Source organism: Amblyomma maculatum, chromosome 1 (genome assembly GCF_055883805.1).
Source record: "Amblyomma maculatum isolate TAMU_Amacu chromosome 1, ASM5588380v1, whole genome shotgun sequence".
Lineage (NCBI taxonomy): Eukaryota > Metazoa > Arthropoda > Arachnida > Ixodida > Ixodidae > Amblyomma > Amblyomma maculatum.
The window spans coordinates 310,333,076-310,351,948 of NC_139344.1; the positions used below are offsets into that span (position 1 = coordinate 310,333,076).

Here is an 18,873-nt window from a genome sequence, read left to right on the forward strand (position 1 = left end):
AGAAGGTCTTGGAGAGCTGATGGCTTCTTTTAAGATATCGTGGACCTCAGTGCCAAGGCTGATTCTTGGCAAGGTCTCCAAGTCTGCTAAGGTAAGGATTTTTCTGTCATCACGCCATGACCAGCTGCGCTCGAAAGCGCTGTACATAACAGTTTGGGTATTTATTAATTGCAGTTTTATTTGTGATGTGGGCCAATTGGACAGTCCATTTCTTAAAGCAGTAGCCTGTGCATGCAACACTTACTGTCAGGTTGAGGGACCACTTTAAAGGGTTCTGCAAGATGAGGCCATCATGTGTGCAGTATTAGATACAATGTGACCCTCTAAAGGCAAGTGTAAGTGCATGAGCATGCAGGAAGCTACAAGCGACAAATGCCCACACTGCGAAGAACCGGCTTGCGACACCACTGTACGGCATCTAATATGGACATGCCCAGGAACTTTGCATATGCGCAACACCATTCTACAAAAAGCTGGACTTTCACCAAGTAATGACTCTCATTTCCACTTATGGACAACAAACAACATTTATGCACGCAGTTTGTGTGACTTCTTGCACATGGCTGCACTCCACACATTCCTGTGACACTATACCACCACCTTTTATGCCGCGTGGCAAACTCAGCGCCATAAATAAATAAATAAGTGCATGAGCAATATCACTTGGGGTTCATTTTATTATAATAGTGTGATTAGCTGCCACTTTATTGAGAATCATAAAGGTGCTTGCTGAAGAACGGTTTTGCACTGTAGGGTCATTGTAACCTGGCTATTTTAGACATAGCTGGTATGTGTACAGAGCAAGATTTATTGAAAGGAACATAGATAGGTTGGTGCTCACTACTATAAGGGTGGCAGCAGAACGCTGGAGCTGATCAAATGAGGGATCATCTATTCAACTGCACGCTAATCTGTGAGTGATTTGTCTTCTTCCAATGCCCCATAATGTCCAATCGAAAAAGAGAAAAAGAAATGGAAGTGCCAGGCGAATCGCATTGAGATGGAGAACATCCTCAAGGCATTCAAATCTTATTTGTCACCTGCTTGATAGTAAGAGGTGGTATAGCAGCTTGTGGGGTGAGTTGATGCATAATACTCAGAACTGCGGGGCAGCATAGACAAAACACATAGAAACACGAAACAGGCACACACTACAAACTGTAATACAAAACTGAACCCGAACTTCCTCTTTCACACTCGGCCACAACTTCCTCTACTAAGTACAGCACACTCACACACATCTATCCCAAGCAGATATGTCTGGCCAACTATAAATGTCAGCAAGGTAGCATCAAGCAACAAATATGAGACCAAGACCGTCACTCACATCGTCTAACAAAAGTTAATACTTCCGCCACATAGGCACAAACTAAAAAGAACAAAAAAAAAACATCTGCAGCTGCCAAGAATCAGGTTTACATTCACTCACAATACACCCAAACGAGTCCGGTTTGCGAGTTTCAACACAAAAAACATATCAAGGGAACCCTTATTTCAATCTCTGATCGCCTTGGCCAGTCTCTTGTGAGGAAGAAAGCTAGTGCAAAAGCTATCGTGTTTTGTAATGAACTGCAGCTGACCAGATTGGGCAGAGTGATCAGCGATTGAAAGAAGGGTTGCCTTGATGTGTTTTTTTGCCGTTGAAACTCTGAAAGCAGACTCATTTAGATGTATTGGGAGGGAATGTGAACCTAATTCGGGGCCGCTGTAGATGTGGTTTTTTTTTTTAAGTTTGTGTCTGTGGCGCGAGTAGTGACTGTCTTGTTTGGACGATGTGAGTGATGACCTTGGTCTTGTATTTGTTGCTTGGACGCTACCTTGCGTACAGTGTTGTTGGCCAGACATATCTGCTTGATATAGATTTTTTACCCTTGCACGCAGGCTTCTAGCACGCTCCTGCTCTCGACACCAGGCGACTTATGTCGGGTGGGCGCGGCCAGAGGACTGCGGGACCGCGGGTCACGCAGGCGTCTCGTGTTGAATACGCGTGTTCGTGAGCAATCGTTCTTCAGTTCATCTGTTATTGCGCTCTACCACTTATGCATATAGGTGTGTGCTGTGCCGCGCTACTCACATTTGTCCTTGTTCCTTATAATACTACAGCATTTTGAATCGCACTGTCCTCTCGTTGATGCAATATACGAAGGCATACGAAGGTGCCATGCAGGTTGCGAACTATAAATTGCCGTTGTTGTGCAGCGGTGGCGTATTTTTTTTCTGGGACTGTCCTTCACAAGTATTGAATGCATGTTTTGCTTCTTTACTTTTTTGATTCTGCGAATGAGAATGTAGAATTTTTGACCAGACTCTATAGTGAGAGATGTAACCGGATTGGCTAGCTTCGCTCTAAGGTTGCTTAGGCAAAGTGTTTTCGGCCACCAGTGGTTCGTCTTTGCCTTTCATTTGCCATTTCTTAACGCGAGTGTAAGTCCGATTATAACAGACGCTTGGGCGAGTTGGGTAATCCATGAGTCCAGACAGCGCAAAAAAAAACAACAAAAAAACTGGGACCTACGTTCCAGTTTTTTTTTTCGTTTTTGCTTGTGCTGTTGCACTCACACTAACAGCGATCCAAATTTTCATTTCCTCTGCGTGCAAAACGGTTGAGCATAGTAGCTTTTTGTGGTTTCTGCCTTAGACTCAACAAGGATAATTTCATTACATGCTATGAGCTGGCCCAAACGGCTAAACAGATCTTTCACATACACTGAAAGCATCTAAATAGAGAATATTCGTATTCAGCCGCTACTGTGGTAATATTTGTTCAAAACCTAAAAGAAATGGAGAAACGGTGTTGTGCCCTCCAGTAGTGGCTTTGTGGATAGGGCTTTTGACTGCCGAGCCGGAAGACATGGGTTTGATCATGGAAGCTATGTCCGTTCTTCGATGAAGATGAAGGCGCTTGTGTAATGTGCGATGCCAGTGCACGTTAAAGAACCCCAGGCATTCGTCAACTTCCCGAGCATTTCACTATGGCGTACCTCATAGCTGATGCCACTTTTGGACGCTAAACTCCATATACCACATGAAAACAGTTATCATGCTCCAGCTAGCATTTCTTTGCTGCAGTTTCTTCCTTTGGCATGCACGACAATGTATTTGCAGGATTAAAAAGAAGTATCATGCTTGACATGAAGATGATCAGCCACCCCGCCAAACCCCCGGAAGAAAAAAAAACGAAAGCAAAGATTGCGAACGCATGGAATTGGCACTCACTCTACATCCCCGCGCAACACGCTTTTTGACTGAGCAGCGCCAGCAGCGCGGCTCTTTCGAGGGGAAAAAAAAAAGGAAGAGAATCTCCTCTTGGAATCTGCAAAAATATTCTTCTCCCTTTCCCTCCTATCAGCACGGGTCTTGAAGGAAAAAGGCGCAAAGACGTTACCCTGATGTACAGGACAAGGACACCCAGAAAAGAGGTCAGAATCAGGAAAAGGTACAGGAAGTGATCAGGCTAGCCAGAAATATGAGCACCAATGCTGAGCTGCTTTTCACAAAAGGCATTAAGTCTAAAAATTTTGGAGATGTTGTGAGTGGACAAGCCCTTCTGAATAATGGACAGGAAAGGCTCTTACCGGCATTGTCCAAGCTGGAGTCACCAAGGCAAGAAAAGAAATAGTGCCTTAAAGTTGCAGTTTTAAGGAGCGGCAGTTCTGAATTTTTGCAGGGAGTTTTTATATTATGACAGCTAACTACCTTCTTTCCAAGGCTACAGTGTTTATAGGGTTGTTGCATATCTCATTATGCCTTCCCTCTGAATAAAAACTGCTTTGTTTTTAGCAAAACTTCCTGTTTGCTTAATTTGGGGCTTTTTAAGGAAAGAACAACACTTTAAACTCCATTTGAACTTGAAGCTTGTTTTTGCATGGCTGGGGTCGTTACAGCGTACATGTTTGGTTGCAGAGAAAAATGGAAGCCCAAGAAAAGCTACAAGTTCTTTCTTCAACACCGGCCACCAAGCGAAAGATGGATTTTTTCACTCGCGCTGACGATGTTGCGGCCGCACCATCGGACATCGAGACGGGCTTCGTTGTCATCAGTTCGGACTCAATGAACGCGTTGATGTCGTTTTTGAAGTGCAAGGTGTGTGTGGGGGTAGCGTCACGGTAGGGAAAGGTGAACGTGAATATGGCCTCGCCATTAGGATTATTATCGAGTATGCGTGCTGCGGTGATGTTGCGTCGGCGTGGAGCTCGCCCCGTGTGAACGGAAAAGAGAAGTGCAACCCGTTCGTTGTGAACGTCCTTGCTGCGCGTGCAATGCAAGCCACCGGGAATCGACAAACGGCACTCAGTGACGTTTTTGCGACCATGAACATTTCGCACCGTGGCCTCCACAACAAAACTTGGCAAAGGTATGTGAAGAAGAAGCTGGCGCCCACGGCAGCTCTTGCTGCCGAGAAGCAAAAGTCCAATCGGCCCGGGATCCATATGATAAATTGCAGGTTGCAAATCCCAGAAACATTGCTGTGTGATGCGATGGTTCCTGGATGACGCGCGGCCACTCTTCCCATATCGGCGTCGGCACGGTCATCGGACTGTTTACAGGACTGGTTCTCGATTACGTGGTTCTGAGTAATTTTTGCGTTGGGTGCGAGCGTGCCCCAAGCGAAGATGACCCGGCATACAAGGCTTGGAAGCAGACCCATGCATGCCAGAAAAGCACCACCAAGAAGGCTGTTGAAATGGAAGTTGAGGCTGCTCTCACCCTCTTCCAGAGATCACTGCAACGGCACAACCTGAGATACACCACCCTACTCTCAGATGGCGACAGACCACTGCCGAGCAGTGGCATCTGCAAACAAGTGCAAGATCACTGTGGACATGCAACACGCTTTCAAAAAACGCCATTTGGGTGGCCATAGCCAGTCTGACTACATCCCTGGTGCCTTCTAGTCACTTACATTGCAAAATATTGCAATATTTTCTCTATAATTTTGATTGAAAGAGAGCCAATCTCTTTTCTTGTTTTCTCAAAACACCGATTCTTGACTTCTTGCTTATTTGCAGAACTCATATCTCTGCCTTCAATGGAGGTAGAACCATAATTTTTGTTGTGGCATGTAGCTTAAAAATTTTTAAATTTTGCTCTAGGTCAGACAGTAGGGCACCCAAATTTAAATGGTGGACTTTGAAATGCTATAACATCGCTAATATTAGTTTTATCAAAAAAGTGCTCCTAACATTGTATACATATGCTTTCTAGTACCTAGCAAAGTGTCAATATGAAATTTTTTTAGTGTGGTTACTTTTTCATTGTTTCTGCGAATTGTGCACAATTAATTTCATCTATCTTTTGAACTAATTGGCCAATTGGAAAAATAGTTACATATTTGAAATCAGTGCAAGAAACTGAATCAGACTACTTAGTTTTATCAAGTTTGGTCGAAAATTAAGAAAAATAGCTTTAAGAGCCATGTCCCCCCTTAAGTAAATGGCGGTAACTTGTGCCCATCTGCTGTACAGCATAACATGACCATGAAGCGGTTGTGCGTGTTGCTCGTTGTCAGCAGGCGGACCTGGCGCTCTCCTTTTGCAGACACGGTCCTATTGCTAGGCATACAAACCAGACTGGAGTCTGGTCACCGTTGCCAATTCACGAAGCAGGAATGAATGTGTTGCCCGCAGGTCACTCGCGTAGCGCAGAAAGGCACTCCGTTTTTCTTCGTAGGCTTCGGGCAACCGTTGGCATACGGTCGTTCTTCGTCGCCTTAGGCTTAGACCGTTCCTCTTCATGAAATTCTTCACCCATTTTTTACACACTTTAAATTTGGTACGCAGGATGCACATCTCCGCGACAGTGCGTGCCTTTGTTTCAATGTCATTGTAGCAAACACTCAGGCTCTTGCTTCTCTGGTGTGAACCCAATCTTGAACCGCCTCCGCAACGGCAGGGTATTGTCCGGACTTCGGCCCGTGAAAGGAACGGCGTGTAGCAGCACACGCAAATAGCTTACTTCTTTGTTTTCTGCAGCCTCTCACGCACTTTTCTGAGACGTCGAACTTCCGCTCTGCTTCGACGTTGTTTTTCGACTCTGCGTAGAGGATGACTTGCCGCTTGAAAGCAGCGCTGTACTGTTGCCGAGGTTGTGGCGGCATCTTGCAAGGCGTCCGTCGAGTGACACAAACCACATACACCGCTGTTAGCTGTCACGTCGGCTAGTGCCCAGGCGGTGCGACGAGAAGCAATGGCGAAATGCACACAACGTTGCACAACACGCGAGAATGCTTCTCGGCTCATGTGACTGGTCGCGTGTGGTCGTTTACGATTGGATTGGATTTGTAGCTGTCCCATTTGTATCAAACATTGCCAGCCTGCCCGGCTTGGGCCGTTTTTCTGTGGAACGCCCACGGTTTGGTGCAAATCTCGAATAAAATTAGTTTTTTTTAAAGCAGATCCACTTTCGCATTGTGTCTGACAACATTTATGGAATTACGAGTGCACGGGGCATGATATTATCCGCAACTCGGTCGAAATTACTTTTGACCCCACATATAAGCAGACTTTAAGATTCCGCATATACGTCAACCCCCAACTTTTGGAAGGATATTAAAAAAAAAAAAAAAGTCGACTTATATGCGGCAATATATGGTAATGAAATTGTGTTGTGTCTCGGGCAGATGCTAACAGCAAAAAGCTATTACGCTCAACCGTTTTGCATGCAGACTTCTCTCTGTAATTAGGAAATATAAAACTTGTTTTGCTTATACTCTGATTGCATACAGCACCAAAAAAAATGACTTATGTACGAGTCTTTTTTTTTCTTTTTTTTTGCACTGTCTGTACTCATGGATTACCAACTCGCCCATGCATCTGTTATAGTCGGACTTACACTCCTGTTAAGGGGATATGCCGGTCGAAAAACGCGGGTTTTTTCGAAAATGACTGCTTTTTTGTTTTTACTTGTTTTGTCAAGTTTAGTGTCCCTACTTTCATGAAAATAAAAATCAAAGATGAATTTAACCGGGAACTGGGCTGAAATTGTGTTTAAACAGCGCACAGTGGCAGTTGAATCACCATCATCATCATCAGCCTGACTATACCCACTGCAGGGCGAAGGCCTCTCCCATATTTATCCACTTAACCCGGTTCTGTGCTAGCTGCATCCACTTGATCCCTGCGAACTTCTTAACCTCATCCGCCCATCTAACTTTCTGCCGCCCCCTGCTACGCTTTACTTCCCTTGGAATCCAGTTTGTTACCCTAAGCGACCATCGGTTATCCTCTCCACACTGCATGTCCTACCCATGCCTATTTCTTCTTCTTAATTTCCACTAGAATGTTGGTAACTTGAGTTATATCTCTGATCCACTCTGCACGCTTCCTATCTCTTAATGTTACCCCTACCATTTTTCGTTCCATAGCCCTCTGGGTTGTCCTCAACTTAAGTAGAACTTTCTTGGTTAGCCTCCATGTTTCAGCCTCATAGGTGAGTACAGGGAATATGCAACTGTTGTATACTTTACTCTTGAGCGATACCGGTAAGCTGCTAGTCATAATCTGCGAGTGCTTGGCAAATGCACTCTATCCCGATCTTATTCTTATTTCCTTTTCATGGTCCGGATCTGCGGTTACTACCTGTCCTAAGTAGACATATTTGCCTACTACTTCCAGTACTTCGCTACCTAATTTAAACTGCTGTTCCTTCCCGAGGCTGTTGAACATTACCTTAGTCTTCTGCATATTGATTTTCAAGCCTACCTTTCTACTTTTCCTGTCTAGGTCATCAATCATTATTTGCAGTTCATCCCCCGAGTTGCTTAGCAAGGCAATGTCATCAGCAAATCGCAGATTACTGAGGTATTCTCCATCTACCCTTATCCCTAACTGCTCCCATTCCTAAGTTGAATGACCAAAACTGCGCTATTTTCGAGCGTTCCGCGGCCGGCATAGCGCAGCTCCTCGCCGCTGCTGATCGCGTGAGATCAGCCAAGCCGCATGGTGCTTGGCTGATCTTGGTTGGATCTTGGATCTTGCAGGCTTGGTTTGTTTGGTCCCTTCGCACAGAGGCATCGTGAGGAAGCGAACGGCAGATGCATCCTTATCAGCCAGGAACAATAGCGGCACGCTTGTGCGAACCACTTTACTGCCGGCTCACCCAGCGATCTTCCGCCGTGGCACCAAGCATGGGTGTAGGGAGACGCCGTTAATGAAGCCTTTTGCTCTGCCACAAGCGCTCACTAAATGTCCTGCAGAAGGCGACAATAGGCGCGACCCTTGGCCCTCCCAAGTAGCGAATCAGCCCAGCTGCCTCCTGCTGTGTCGCCAGACATCGGGTGCGAGCAACGACGACTGTACACTGCTCTGGGACAGTGCCCCCCCTTTTCCTCGAACGGGACGGCTAGGTGGCCTAGTCTTCAGATCCCCCGCGGCGTTTCTTTCACAAAGGCGTTAGCTGCAAGGTCGCGTCGCAAACACACTGGGGAGGGGAGGGAAAGACAGGCACCGTGTGAGAGGATTCGGGGACCGGCGAGTGGAGAGAGTTTGTGTTTTGAATGTTGTATTTTTATTTGGCGTAATTAAGGACCTGGGTCCAAGATTATTCCCAACCCACTGGGGTTGTGGCATGTTTTTCAATAATTTGATTGGCTGTTTCATTTTCGGGGCGGATCACTTAAGGTGACCGCCCTCGGGTCTTTGTTGATGTCCTCGGACCATGTTCGGCAGTCAAGATTTAGGCTCCGTGCTTAGCACGTATCTACAGGCCCTAGGCCTTTAACCGAAACGCTCGGTAGGAAAGTAAGGGCTTGTAGAGCGACTTCTCTGTGTGAGAGTCTGTTCTCCTTTAAGTTACAGTTGTTTGTGTGACTCTTGTTACTGTAATTTACAGTTTGCCAATGTATACTATTTTCATTCTGTAAATATAATTCTCCTCTTGACCATCACCTGATCGTTTACTGCTTCTTCACTGCCGAATGACCACGTTTGGAGAGGCTTCAGCCCCTCCAAAGATTGGCAACGAACGAGCATAAAATTACTGGCGCAGCATGACGGGATTCGGCAACCTACGACACCGAGCGGACATCGCCCTCATCCAGCAGTTTCCAGACATCACGAGACGTCCAGCTGGTAGCAGTTTCGGGAGGCCTGGAGGGAGCCGACCTCGGAGTACCAGCAAGGGAACAACGAACCCTGGCACCTCGACCCTGAGGCGTCGTCCATCCCGCAGCCCCGGTCAAGGCGACAACGGAGAAGCAACGTCAGCCATTACCGACACCAGCACGGGTGAGCGGGATTCCTTATGTATCATTGAGGTGGTTATGGCTCGAGTGTAGAACGGGTGTATTGTGTTGACAAGAAGCATGATGGCGAGCTCAGCTGGCAGACAGGCAGAGGAGAATATGTTACAGGAGAATGGTTTAGAGGGCAATGGTCAGCCGGCTGGGGCATCACAACAGGATGCGACGGTTGGACCAGCGGAGGAAGTGGCGATTACCGAGCCGGTGGCAGGCGCGCTACGAAAAGTAACGGCACTGACCGAGACCGAGGTTATGGCAATTCGCCACATGGAACTCTATTTTCCATTGGAAAAGTTCAAAATTGAGTTGCGAGAACGCCTTGAGTTGAAAAAGGTCGGATTGGGTGCGACGGGCAGACCCCCGTGATGTCGGAATCCGACGAGCAACGGCGATCGGGCTTTGTCCCGGTCTCCCAGTGTGCCAAGGTCCTAAAGGGACTCAAGCTACCGTGTGATGCGGACGTACCCTTGTGGTTCGATAAAGTGGAGAGGCTATTCACAGCGTACAATGTACCTGAATACAGCTGCATACACTTGATCATGCCAGCGCTTACCGAGCGTGTTCAGTACCTGCTTTGCGGTCTTGGTGATGATGAGTGCAGCGTCTACGAGTCAGTGAAAACTGATGTGTTAAGCAAACTAAAGCTCACCCCCGCTCAGTACTTAGACCGGTTCGAACGCGCCATTAAACGCAGGGCGGAAACATGGGCACAGTTCCCCTCCCGTGTAAAGACCTACTTTTACTACTATCTTTGTGATAGCCCTCATCGTTGCTGATAGGATGGGTGAAACTGGATGAGATGTCACAGGTACTGCAGACATTCGAGCAGGCAAAGGGAAAGGGACGCGCGGTGCGACAGGCGGCTGCTCACGGCGAGAAAGGAAGAACCGAACCCCTCCCGAAAGGTAGTGACAAGCGAAACGCGCAGTGTTACGTGTGCCGCGCAGTGGGCCATCGAGCCAAGGACTGCCCCCGAGCTGTTCAGAATGCGCAGAAACCAGACAGGTGCATCCGAGCACAAAAAGTAACAGTCTTCAACACGGGAACGGCTGAGACCTTAGCGCCAGCTCACCTAGACAGGACGCTGATTGCAGAAATGAGAGCGCTCCGGTTGTCCGAAGTGCATACTTCGAAACTACAGCAAGTAGATATAGAATGCGCTGGAGTGCCGACAACGGGGATCATAGACACCGGTAGCAAAATTACGGTAGTCAGAGAAAGTCTCGTTCCTGGAGAGTTTCAGCAGCCTTGCGGCAAGATAAATCTTGTCAGCATTTGGAGAAACTAGAGGCTAAACTAGTAACCCTGGTGGTCGGTGTGAGGAGGCGACCGTCAGTTCATTTATAGCACAGCCAGAGGCTGTAAACCTCGTATGCGCACTTACCAGCAAGCTCGCGAGGGAGTAGACTGCCTGCTTTCACGTGAGGATTGGGAGCGGCTAGGGCAGTCGGGCGGCAGTGATGGATTGTTTGTCAATGCACAGAACCATGCGGCTCAGCAAGCGTGCTCTGTATAGACCCTTTCAACACTGGGAGCGCCATCTTCCAGTCAAAAGCCTCAAACCAGGCGGCAAGAGGCCAAGAGTAACTTGCTGGCGGCGAGAGTAACGTGCCGCTCAATGTTGCCCATTCCGTCTGGACTGCATGCGGAGCACATGTCTCTACTGGCCACGGCTACGGTTGCATTCATTGGCATGTGCGTGTGATTGTTTTCCGCTGTGATTGCTTCTAGTTCCGATGTCAGACAGCTACCAAGCTTCCTCTGAACAACACTGCGCTGTTTACGGCTGCACAAACAGCCAGAAAAAAAGAAATGCGGCGAGGAAAGTGCTTTGCGCAGATCATCGCGTTGTTCAAGAAGACTGTGGGTGCAACATGTTTCAGCTGTAATCCCATCAGGATGCTTGTACTCCTGATCTGTAAAAGAAAAGTAGAAGATTGCTTTGGGATATTTATAATCACAAAGTACACTTTTTGTATACAGTGGCTGCAAAAAAAAAAAAAGTGTAGAAAGGGGAAATGAGTACTCTGAAGAATTGATTGAAACCCAGGCACTTTGCTGCGAAATGGCAGCTGATTGCAAGGCGCTAGCGATGATAAGACACTTATGGAGTGCAGATTGCGGACAGTGGTCTCTAGTTCTGTGCAATTAATACCACTGTTAGCTATCTTTTTTTTCTTTGTGGGTGTACGTGTGTCAAGCATGCTCTGAACGAATATTTTTTGGTCAACGTTTTATATTTGCCCACATAGAAAATAAAGGGTTAACAGCGGTATTTATCACAGAACTACTGACAGCACGGTCCGCGATCTGCGCTCCATAATCGCCTTATCACGGCTAGCGGCCGGCACCTTGCAATCAGCTGCCGCTTTGCGGCAACGCTAGCAAGGCGAGAGTTCTAACAGTTAGCGGAACCGCGGCGCCCTTTCTACTTTGTTTCCGACAGCGGCAACAGCCAAATTTCCCCAAGTGGGTTTCGAGGGCTATGCACTTTTGTGTTCCTGCTCATATTGCCCATGATAGTATGTGCGTGTACTCTGGAAGCACCTGCATTAACCCGCCGCATCGCCTCTTTTTGTTTATGTGTAGTTCACTTTCCTTTCCAAAGCGAAGACCGCTGGCAGCATCTCTCTCCGGCAGTCTGTTGTCTTCTTAATTTATCTCCCGTCTTTCTTGCTCATCGACCCAATCACACATCCACCTCACATTTTCAATGCGCGCCGCGGGTGACCATAGCGACGCCACTGAACCTAACCAAACATTTGAGTCCCACCGCACCATTAACCTTTCCACGGCTTGACGGTAGCAAGAAAAATTGCTCAAAAGTGAGGCTTTCCTCGCTAGACGATTTGCGATACAGCCCACGTTATGCATGTCATAGCTTTATCAACTTCCAACGTAGTGATTCGGTACACCCTTCTGATTACATTTGTTAGTTTGGGCTGTGTAAAATAAATTGCCCTGCCCGCACCGTTTGAGACACAACGGGCTTCTACTAATTACAGCTGGAAGTGAAGACATAAATTAAGTACCGCTAGCTGATGCTCTCTGCTAGGCTTCAGAATGGCAAGAGCTTTATTTGCTTATTGGCAGCGACATGCATGTTGAATATTATACGCTGCAGGGAGCTCATCCACTCAAGTGCACTCGCTTACATTTTTCTAAACGATAACGCGTAGGCAACAATCATCTGAAGTACTCAGTGTCACGGGCTTAAGATCACAAATTCTCTTGCTCGGCTTCCGTAAAAGTAGGGGTTAAACACTCCATATTGGAGACCACCGAAATGTGACCGCCGCAGCCGGGATCAAACCCACGTCTTTAGGGTCAGCAGCTGAGTATCCGCGACATCTATCGGTCAAACAAGATGCAGAAAATGGTATAGAGTGAATAGCTATCGAAACAAAATAGTATAAGCAGTAATCTTACCTCCGATATTAATAAGCCGGGTTGGCTGGGTCCCCGTTGAGCACGACGGATGAGTGTCACCTGAATGCACAAATGCCATGAAACAAAACGGCCCGTTTTTCATATATTTACACCAGCCAGTCTCCTTCAAAGTCTTGCGGAGCAAAAAATGCTTGTACAAGCATTGACGCGGAGATTGTTTCTCCCAAAACACGGTGAAGAGCGGCAAACCACACGTAAGCAAGCGCAGAGAACAGCAACGCGACAAACTTCTTGCAGTCCAATATTGGGTATCGCCCTCGTCCTTGCTTTTCTTACCGGGGATTTAAAAATGCCTACTCCCCTGGAGGCTTGTTGAAAAGTTCTATAGCACCTTCAAATTTTTAATCACACCTTGGTCCATAGGCTGAAGGACGCTCGTTGTGTTTGGTGTCAGGAATTCCAACTGAATTTATTCCAGGTCATTAATGCATACCTGCCAACTCTCCTGATTCAGTCGGGAGACTCCCGATTTTTCACTGCACCTTCCGATTGTACGATCACTAGCCTAAATCTCCTGAAAAGTTGCCTCAGCCCGCGCGGAAATCATTTTTGCAAAAATCTCGGCGCAGAATCTGCAGCCGCGTCGTAACGCCCCCATCAAAGTTAACGGCAGCAGCAACGCCATCAGCATCATTGGCTAGCAGCGAGCCGAAGCCAAATCAAAGCTAAAGCCAGTGGTGCCGTTTGGCTGCACATGTTTTCTCAGGCCTTCCCTTGTGTGCACCGTTGCTGTCGCTTGCTGTGTGTAGGCTTAGTGTGTCTGCGGTCCACTGTGTGACGATCAACATCCTTGTGTTGTTCGCGACATCATGGCGCTCTCAAAGCCGAAAAAGAAATATTTGCAGAAGTTTTTGAGATCGTATACTTCTGACTTTCCTTGTTTTGTGACGTCAAGAAAAGGCGAACATTTCGCATTTTGCACAACGTGTGGATGCGACGTCAGTGTGTGTCACGGCGGCAAAGGTGACTTGAAACATCACGTTTCCACAGCGAAGCATGTGAGCAACGTTCGCGCCACTGACCAGCAAGGGAACATAGCAAACTTTCTGCAAAAGGACTGCGACAAAAGTGTGATACGTGCGGAGTGCCTTTTTACAGGTTTCCTAATCGAACATAACCTGCCGCTAAGTGTCAGCGACCATGTTGGGCCTCTTTTACGAAAAATGTTTCCGCGGTCTGAGGAAGCAAAGCGGTATGGATGCGGACGCACCAAGGCGACTGCAATCGTGGGCGAAATGGCCTCAGAGGTGCAAAGCGCGATGTTAAATGCCTTGAAACACCGTGCTTTTGCTGTTGCTGTGGACGGTAGCAATGACAGTGCTGCACAGATATACCCGATTGTAGTGACCTACTACGTAGAAGAATGCTCGAAGATCGACAGTAGGCTAATGAGCCTTCAAGAACTTCATGGGGAGGCAACTGGACGAAAAATAGGTAACCTCGTGTTGGAGGCATTGAAAAATGTTGACGTGCCTGTATCCAACTGCATTGCGTTTTGCGCCGACAATGCAAACGTTATGTTAGGGAAAAAAAACGGCGTCGCTGCAGTCTTAAAGGAAGCTCAAGAAAACTAAGTTGTTGTTGGATGCCCGTGTCATCTGATTAATCTGGCTGCTGAGAAAGGAGCAGCGTGCTTGCCAGTGAAGTTCGACGAGGTCCTCGTTGATGTATTTTATTACTTGGAGAAAAGTGCCAAACGCAAAGACAAACTTTCAGAATTTCAAGACATGCACAATACGGAGGTGCGAAAAATTTTGAAACATGTGCCAACTCGTTGGTTGTCTTTAGGCAAGTGCCTCACTAGAATGCTTGACCAATGGAAACCTCTGGTCAGTTTTTTCTTGAATGAGGTAAAAACAAAAAAGCGATGCCCATCCTTCTTAGATTCTTATCATATTCCTCGAAGGCCCACATCAACAGGAGGTGAAAATCCCGATGGTGCGAGTCACAAGCGTAAAGCAATAACAGAGAAGAAAGATGTCGTACCTGCAAAAAAAGCCAAAGTTATATCTGAAACTGCAAGAGAAGCTGCTTTATCTCGCGAAGAAAGACTGCTCCATTTTTTGACATGTGACATCAACTTGGCTTTTGGATATTTTTTGAAAAGTGTGGTCCCGCTTTTTGAGAAAGCTAACTGCCAGCTGCAGTCGCAGGCACCACAAATACATATTCTGCGGCCTGTTTTACTGCAGCTCCTCACAGAGCTTTTGGCAAGGTTTGTGCTGCCGACAGCTGTAAAGGCTGCTGCTTCTCCGCTTGATGTTCTACATCAAGATATTAGCTGCCAGAAAGGAGACAATGACCTGGTCATCGGAAGTCGCGCCACAGCGTTGGTCGAGAAACTTAATTTAAATGATAAGACAGAATTTTTTGCTTCTGTGCGCAGTTATTTCAGCACTGCGTGCGACTACATCAGGCACAAATTTCCTTTTGAGAACCAAGCTGCGAAGCATGCTGAAGTTGCCAACCTGAATCTTATTTCTGAAGCATCTTTCTCAAGTCTTCGTTTTTTTGTTCAAAGCTTCCCCCAGCTGCTGCCTCACGACTGCAGTGAGACTGCTGAAGATGCGTTGGATTCCCTGGAAGCTGAGTTTGCTATGCTGCAGGCGTACAATCTTCCGGAGCATATTCTGAAGGAAGAAAGGTGTGATGTCCAGTGGGCAAAAGTCGGTAAAATGCAAAACAGTGATGGAAAACTCCTGTTTGGCCGAGTTGCAAAGGTGGTACTTGATTTTCTTGTAATACCACACAGCAATGCACAGTGCGAGAGGATTTTTAGCACAGTGAGGAAAACAAGAACTGAATTCCGTTCATCGATGTGCAACACAACGCTCGAACAATTGCTGTTGGTGAAGGGCCACAAGCAGTCTCAGCCATGCTTTGAACAAAACTATTCTGATGAATTTTTGAAGCTCGCTAAATCTGCCACCGCAAAAGCCCTGCGAAAGGACTCTTCTGGCACTACATGAAAAGTTAACGCTCCCCCCCCCCCCCCCCCCCTTTTCATGTTCTGAATAAAATCTCCTGATTTTTGATCTTGCTGTGTTGGCAGGTATGTTAATGTGGCCATGTTCACCGCAATTGGCCACGAAGAGTAACACCTTGCGATTTTGGGCGTTGAATTTCCGGTCCAGCTTGCGTACATAGGCAGTGAAAAGATGCTGCGTAATCCAAGCTTTCTAGTTGGCTTCATACCACACGGGCAATGTTTTTACCCCCCTTAAAGCATCTCGCGCTCTTTGATTTCGCAATCACAAGAATCGGGAGCTTTTCGTTTGCCCACATGTTGCTGCCAACCATCACTGTGACCGGGTCTTTGCTATGCCTTCCGCCGTGGCAGGGGTCGCCAGACACGGACAGTGTCTTCTCAGGTAACATCTTATAAAAAAGGCATGTTTCATCACAATCCAAGCTCCTGCTTGGACTATGTTTCGTCCACAGTATGTGATAAATAAAATAAAATAATAAATCATCAGACGAAAATCTGTCCAGCAGCGACTCCAGTCTGTCGGAGCAGTAATTTGTTACAAGAGTCTGGTCCACGGCACCACTCTCGCCGCACATCTTGAAAGTGAGGTCATACCTCTTCTTAAAATTACGGAGCCAGCCATCGCTAAACTTGAAGCCTTCGATGTTCATTTGCAGTGCGAGGGCCTCCGCCTTTTGTTTCAGAAGATCGCCCGACACTGGGATCATCTGCAACTGTCGCACACAGCCACATGTGGAGCGCTTCTTCGAGCTTCGGGTGGCTGCCCTCTGAAATTTTTTCTTTCCAGCACTGAAGAAGACCGATGATTCGTTCAAAATCTTCATTTTGTTTTTCATATAGTCCGACACAGTCTGCTTCGAGATGCCGAACTCCCAGGCAACTTCGCTCTGCAGGCGGCCATTCTGCACGTGATGGATCGCGGCGATCTTCTTTGCCGTTATCCATATTGCGTTGCATATTTGCCACGCTTCTTAGCTGAATTCTCCGGCGCTGACTGCCCCGATGTTGGCGCCATTCCCGTGTGCTTCGTTGGTCTCACTGCTAGGCGTACACAACACACAAGGAACACAAGTAGAATGAACACTGCACACTATAACTAAACTGCATGCCGTCACAAAGAAGAAAGAAGAGACGACTGGGCCAGCGGCTACTGGATTTGACCTGGATTTAGATGGGCGAGATCGAAACTAGCCATTGTGTCGGAGCACACAAAAGCGATGATGATGAGCAGACTCCGCTCCTACCGCCACCTCTTGGGGCGGTAAGGAGGCTCATTCCGAAACAGAAATGGCGCTTCGTGCTTCAGTCAGCATCGGTGTGGGTAGCTGCTGTCGATCGAGTAGGGTCCGAAAAATCAAATGGAGAGGTTGCGAAGTGTCTGAAATTTCGGTATTTGTTATGCATTACGGCCTATGGGAAGGGTGACGGTGCCGCGAAGCAGTCCGAATAATCGAGTATGTCCGAATTTTTGGAGTCCGAAAAATTAGTTGACTGTATAGGGAAGTTCCCTATACAGTCCGCTGACCACTCTAAACGGCCGACCATACAAATACGGCCGAAATTTTGTTACCGCCCACACAACTGCAAGGCACTCCTTTTCGGTAGTAGAATAATTCGCTTCGGAACGAGACGGTGCGGCTGGCGTAAGCAATCACCCGCTCAACGCCTTCTTGCCACTGAACGAGAACTGCACCGAGGCCAACGTTACTGGCGTCGGTATGCAATTCTGTGTCAGCCTCCTCGTCGAAGTGGCCAAGTACGGGCGTTGTTTGAAGGCGCTTGCGAAGCTCCTCGAAGGCCCTTTGCTGCTCGTCGGTCTAGATGAAAGGCTGGTCGTCCTTTGTTAGACGAGTCAATGGTTCTGCTATTCGGGAGAAGTCGTGCGCAAATCTCCTGTAATATGCACAGAGGCCCAAAAACCGACGCACGGAACTTTTATCACTGGGGGTCGGGAAAGCAGCTACGGCAGCCGTCTTCTCTGGTTCAGGGCTAATTCCCTCAGCACTCACGACGTGACCCAGGAACTTGAGCTCTTGGAATGCAAAGTGGCATTTTTCTGGTTTTAGTGAGAGTCCGGCCCCGCGGATGGCATTTAGCACGGCCGTCAATCGTTTGAGGTGCTCTTCGTAGGTCGCAGAGAAAATGACAACGTCGTCAAGGTAGACGAGGCATGTCTGCCATTTCAGGCCGGCTAGGACAGTGTCCATCATTCTTTGAAAGGTTGCGGGAGCGGAACACAAACCGAAGGGAAGCACCTTAAATTCGTACAGTCCGTCAGGAGTAATGAATGCGGTTTTCTCTCGATCACGTTCATCGACTTCGATCTGCCAGTACCCACTGCGTAGATCGAGCGATGAAAAGTATCGGGCGTGGCGAAGTCGGTCGAACGAGTCATTGATTCGAGGCAATGGGTAGACGTCCTTTTTCGTAATTTTGTTAAGCCTCCTATAGTCGACGCAGAATCTGAGTGCTCCGTCCTTTTTAGCGACCAGCACAACTGGTGAGGCCCATGGACTTGTGGATGGCTGGATCACATCATCGCAGAGCATTTCATCAACTTGAGCCCGAATAGCCTCTCGTTCTTTCAGCGATACTCGGTAGGGGTGTTGTCGGATAGGGCGCTCGGTGGGATCAACTATAATTCGATGTTTGGTTACTGACGTTTCTTTCACCTTGGAAGTGACGGCGAAGCAGTCACGGTAAGTGTTCAGAATTGCTTGAAGGCGGTGTTTCTCGGTGAGAGACAAAGCTGGGTTCACGTCAGTTTGAACAGTATGTCCAGTGCTCTCGGGAGGGTTCTCGTTGGCCAGCGGAAGGGCGCAATGGGCGGATGGCGCACTGACTTCGTCAAAATAAGCGATAGCTGTACCTTGCGGTCAATGGCGGTATTCGGCACTAAAGTTCGTTAAAAGTAGTTCAGTTCGTTTATTTCTCAAGGCAAAGATCCCCCGAGCGACGCAGACTTGTAGGCTCAACAATAAATTGATGTTCGTTTCCGCGAGGCCTTGCAAGGCAGGGGGTTGTCGCACTGCACTGTAACAAACAAGCTGGTGCGTGGAGGTAGACATGGTCGTCGCACACTCGGAAAACTAGCCTGTCTGTGTAGTCGTCACTGTGCTGTCTTTACTCATCGGAAATTGCGCGGTGAGTGGAAAAAGTCACCATGAAATCATGGAGGTCGATGAATGCGTCGTTT

The 18,873-nt window shown here is 47.6% G+C and overlaps 1 long non-coding RNA gene across 1 annotated transcript in view; it reads left to right on the forward strand.

Moving 5' to 3' along the window:
- LOC146207066 (uncharacterized) overlaps nt 1-18,873 on the forward strand; it is a 46,492-nt gene continuing 27,619 nt past the window's right edge. The window contains exons 1-2 of the long non-coding RNA XR_014703308.1: nt 1-91; nt 8,986-9,224. This is a non-coding gene — a long non-coding RNA (uncharacterized LOC146207066). The remainder of the gene's footprint in view (nt 92-8,985; nt 9,225-18,873) is intronic.